We start from the raw sequence: 5449 nt of genomic DNA, 5'->3' as shown, positions 1-5449 counted from the left end.
GCTAAGTGCTCCAATCATCTACAATATGCTTCTTGAAAGGCTTTGATTTAAGGCTTATCAGTTGATTTCTGCCAAGGTGGTATTTTGGAATCAATGTATGATTTCTGTTGCTGGTAGAACGTAGGGCTGTACTCATGTGCTGAGCTGTCAGGGGAAGTTTTAAAAGCTCCTAATGGATTAAAAGATTTTTCAGCAAGGTAGAAACCATTTCAAAGTATGCAAAAATGGATCAGAAAATAAAGTTGTTGGAGTAACTTGAAAGTGATTATAGATCCACAAGACTAAATGGGCTTGTACAAACCTAATTATGGTGTACTAACTTTCAACTTTTCAAATAGGTTAATTTTTGAAACCCGTTGTTTGCACTTGGAAGACTTGACCAAAGCCAATGAGAAAAGTACAGACTTGACTGACCTAGGACACATCAATCCACTGATGGTAAGGGACAAGCCTGGGCTACCATTGAATCTTGATGGTGTCAGGCTGCAAGTCATATGTCGCCCTTCAGACCCAAGGAAGAATCTCAGTCCAGAAGCACTATGTGCCCTGGTGCTACTAGACAATGTGGAAATGATGCTCAGTCTGGCAGGAGTAGAGGAAGCACAAGACATAAACAGGTCTGCGATCAGGTGTGAGTTGAGGAGAGTGTGGGCTTTTGAGTAAGAGCTCCCTGAGTTCAAATCCTTCTGCTACCATGTCATAGTCATAAACCTTGGTAACTTAGTCCAACTTTTCTGAGCCTTGGTTTTCTCATCCATCAGTTAGGGTTAATAATGGTGGCCATTGTGCTGAGCACGTTGTGAGATTCCCTATGTAAAGTATCTGCACTGAGCACGCATTGAGTAAGCGCTGGTTATTTCCCTTCTCCTGTTCACCTCTCTACACGGTATAATATCAATGCTCAGAATAAGGCAGTTCACTGGTATCTTCTCATCTGTACCCTGAAAAGGGGGAAATCCATGTGTCCTGAGGGCTGGGCAGGAAATGACAGAGGAAAAATGCACAGAGGAGATGGGAACAGATAAGGTTGCCATGGTCAGAGAAAGCAAGCACAATGCATCGTCCACGACTTCCTAATGACTTGGCACATAAAATCCCACTTAGAAAATTCTGTTGAGTGGCACACTGGAGTTAGACCAAGGAGGCTGTTCACAGTTTGAGATGTACTTCCCACAGGTGGAGCCCCTACCCTGGCCTCTGTGAGCCAATGGAAAGACTGAGGGGATCAACTATGTGAGCCTGTGAATAGTTTGTAGCCCACTGGTTGGGAGCTTCTGGTATAGAGAATTTAACAGTTCACTGCCCTAGCCCCCATTTTAGAATGAGATAGAAGGGAATGAATAAGACTCCAAGCAGTCAGTTCTCTAACTCGGCTTTGCAGTGGCCAAAGATGGCTGGTGGCACTGGTTCCTTAGTTATGGTGCCAGAGACTAGGGAGGGGGAGCTACGTGTACATGGGAAGCAAAAGCCAAGTGGGTGGATATTTTCAGTGCCCTCCTCTCACTTTCCCAACTTCCGTAGGTGAGCTCATTGCACTGGCCTGCTCTAAGCCCTCTTTGCATTGCCCATAATGCTTTGTGTGTCAGTACTCAATAACCATGTGGTAAGTTGGATGACAAACCACTCCAGTACTATTGCCTGGAAAATCCCATGGACAGAGGAGCCTGGTAGGCTACAGTCCATGGGGTTGCAAAGAGTCGGACAGGACTGAGTACACTTTCACTTTCACTTTCACAAGTTGGATTGAATAGATAAAGCTGCTGGGAAAGGCCCTAGCCTTCAGGTTTGAGCTTATGCTCTGAGCTCAGTTATTTTTCTGTTCTTCTTTATCTGTTTCTCCAAATCTTGCTAACTGAGCTCAAGATTCATCTCAAAATATAACCACTTTCTTTTTTTTTTTTTTAATTTATAGCAAAGTATAGCTGGATCATCGAAAAAGCAAGAGAGTTCCAGATAAACACCTATTTCTGCTTTATTGACTATGCCAAAGCCTTTGACTGTGTGGATCACAATAAACTGTGAAAAATTCTGAAAGAGATGGGAATACCAGACCACCTGACCTGCCTCTTGAGGAACCTATATGCAGGTCAGGAAGCAATAGTTAGAACTGGATATGGAAAAACAGACTGGTTCCAAATAGGAAAAGGAGTACGTCAAGGCTATATATTGTCACCCTGCTTATTTAACATATATGCAGAGTACATCATGAGAAACGCTGGGCTGGAAGAAGCACAAGCTGGAATCAAGATTGCTGGGAGAAATATCAAAACCTCAGATATGCAGATGACACCACTCTTATTGCAGAAAGTGAAGAGGAGCTAAAAAGCCTCTTGATGAAAGTGAAAGTGGAGAGTGAAAAAGTTGGCTTAAAGCTCAACATTCAGAAAATGAAGATCATGGCATCCAGTCCCATCACTTCATGGGAAATAGATGGGGAAACAGTGGAAACAGTGTCAGACTTTATTTTTGGGGGCTCCAAAATCACTGCAGATGGTGACTGCAGCCATGAAATTAAAAGACGCTTACTCCTTGGAAGAAAAATTATGACCAACCTAGATAGCATATTGAAAAGCAGAGACATTACTTTGCCAACAAAGGTCCATCTAGTCAAGACTATGATTTTTCCAGTGGTCATGTATGGATGTGAGAGTTGGACTGTGAAGAAGGCTGAGCACCGAAGAATTGATGCTTTTGAGCTGTGGTGTTGGAGAAGACTTCTTGAGAGTCCTTTGGACTGCAAGGAGATCCAACCAGTCCATTCTGAAGGAGATCAGCCCTGGGATTTCTTTGGAGGGGATGATGCTAAAGCTGAAGCTCCAGTACTTTGGCCACCTCATGTGAAGAGTTGACTCATTGGAAAAGACTGATGCTAGGAGGGATTGGGGGCAGGAGGAGAAGGGGACAACAGAGGATGAGCTGGCTGGACAGCATCACTGACTCAATGGACATGAGTCTGAGTGAACTCCGGGAGTTGGTGATGGACAGGGAAGCCTGGTGTGTTGCAATTCATGGGGTCGCAAAGAGTCAGACACGACTGAGTGACTGAACTGAACTGAACTGAACTGATAGCTGATTTATAGTGTTGTGTTGCTTTCCACTGCACAGCAAAGTGATTCAGTGATACACATATACAGTCTTTTTCGCATTCTTTTCCATTATGGTTTACCACAGGATATTGAATATAGTTCCCTGTGCTATGCAGTGGGACCTTGTTTATCCATCCATAATCACTTCCTAGTGGCCTCTCTCAGTTGAAAATGATCCATTGGCTAAGTTTCCGAAGGTAGACCTCTCCTAAAAGAAGTGAAATGAAGGACATGCTGACACCTGCTAAAACATACATGACCATTGATGACGCTATGCTCAGTGAAATCAGCCAGTCACAAAAGGACAAATATTATATAATTCCTCTTATATGAGGGACCTGGAGTAGTAAATTCACAGATACAGGAAGCAGGATGGTGGCTGCCACGGGATATGGGGAGGGGAATGGGAGTTATTCAATTGATATCGATTTTCAGTTGGGGAAGATGAAAAAAGTTATGGAGATGGATGGTGCTAATGGCTGCCCAACAATATGAATATACTTAATGTCAGTGAGCTTCACACTGAAATGTGGTAAATTTTAATGTTATAGATGTTTTACCACAATTTTTTGGAAAAAAAAAAAAGAAAAGGGGTAACATATGGTCTGTAGACCTCAGAAAGAGAGACTGCATGAAGACTGAGCAATAAATTTGATCTTTCATCTTTTTATTAAAAGAGAAAACTTAGCATATGTCCAAGTTACCGTGATTTTCAATCTCATTTTATAACCAGCTGAGTCACCTTTCTTTATTTCCTCCTTCTGTCTTTGCTCTTTCACTTTGGAAATGAATTAAACTGTTCTTGGAGCAGTGAAAGAACCCATTTCAGTTGAATTCACTGTCAGGCCTCATGGACACCTGGAAGGGATGAGGGCAGGGGAGAGGCCATGGGGGAGGACAGAAAACCACTGAGATAGTGGCTGTGAGTCACTAGTTGCCATCACAATAAGCTCTGTGGGTGAGTCCTAGAGGAATGGTACTCCTCTTGCTCTCTTCCCTAGGGCCTCTGCCCAAGGCTTCTTGCACTTTCTAAAAACTGAGCTGTAGTCTCAACTGAGCCACTAACTTATGAATTTAGTATGGTGTCTAGGGGTACGCTGTAGCTTTGTCCGTGGGTCCAAGTCTCAAAATCTCTTACCAGCAATAAACTCCACAGCATGGGAACAGCCCTTTTCCCCAGGGACCACATGATAGGCTTGACAAGTGTCATAGGTTGAATTGTCATGGCTCAGATGGTAAAGAATCTGCCTGTAATGCAGAAGACCCAGGTTCAATCCCTGGGTTAGGAAGCTCCCCTGGAGGAGGGCATGGCAACCCACTCCAGTATTCTTGCCTGGAAAATTCCATGGACAGAGGAGCCTGGTGGGCTGCAGTCCGTGGGGTCGCCAAGAGTCAGACACGACTGAGCGACTAACACTTTCACTTTTCACTTCAAATATGATATGTTGAAATCCAAACCCCTAGTACAGCAGAATGTGACCTTATAAGGAGGTAATGTTTTTATAGACATAATGAAGTTAAAATGAATTCATTAGTGTGGGCCCTAATCTAATAAAGGGGGAAAATTGGACACAGACACAGACAAGCACACAAGGAGACACTTGGAGCAGACAGCCATCGGCAAGCCTAGGATACAGGCCTGGAACAGAGTGTACCCTCACAGCCTCAGAAAGAACCAAGCCTGCCCACACTTTGATCTCAGACTTCAAGCCTCCAGAACCGAGACAAAAATTTTTTCAAGGGCTTCCCTGGTAGCTCAGCTGGTAAAGAACCTGCCTGCAATGCAGAAGACCCCGGTTTGATTCTTGGGTTGGGAAGATCCCCTGGAGAAGGGATAGGCTACCCACTCCAGTATTCTTGGGCTTTCCTGGTGGCTCAGCTGGTAAAGAATCCACCTGCAATGTGGGAGACCTGGATTTGATTCCTGGGTTGGGAAGATCCCCTGGAGATGAGAACGGGCTACCCAATCCAATATTCTGGCCTAGAGAATTCTAGGTCACAAAGAGTTGGACACAGCTGAGCGACTTTTATTTTAAGCCTTCTAGTTTGTGAGATGTGTGTGTGTGTGTGTGTGTGTGTGTGTATTAACAATACCCCTAGAAAACTAATACAGCAAGCAGGTAAAGCATATTTTCCCCCAATTCCCTTCCCTGGATGCTGTCAATGTGATATACGGCTGTTCCGAGTTACTGAAGTCCCCCTGAGAATTCCTTTCACCTCATCTCTCAGGGTCCCCCCACAAGCAGTTTGTGTTATTGGGCTCCAGGGAGAGTGTCACACTGCACAAGAGGGCTTCATCCCCTTGATCATGCCTGTCTCTTCCTAATGGGCAGGTTCTAGAAGTGGAAGGAGACAGAGAAGGC

The 5449-nt window shown here is 44.3% G+C and overlaps 1 long non-coding RNA gene across 1 annotated transcript; it reads left to right on the top strand.

Moving 5' to 3' along the window:
- The first annotated feature begins 338 nt into the window (after window positions 1-338).
- LOC138930398 (uncharacterized) lies at window positions 339-3769 on the top strand. The gene is made up of 2 exons (XR_011446178.1): window positions 339-438; window positions 1913-3769. It is a non-coding gene; the product is annotated as an uncharacterized lncRNA (long non-coding RNA).
- Window positions 3770-5449: the final 1680 nt, after the last annotated feature.

This window comes from Ovis canadensis, chromosome X (genome assembly GCF_042477335.2).
Source record: "Ovis canadensis isolate MfBH-ARS-UI-01 breed Bighorn chromosome X, ARS-UI_OviCan_v2, whole genome shotgun sequence".
NCBI lineage: Eukaryota > Metazoa > Chordata > Mammalia > Artiodactyla > Bovidae > Ovis > Ovis canadensis.
The sequence above is the reverse complement of the archived record's forward strand: the minus strand, read 5'-3'. Positions and strand labels throughout refer to the sequence as shown.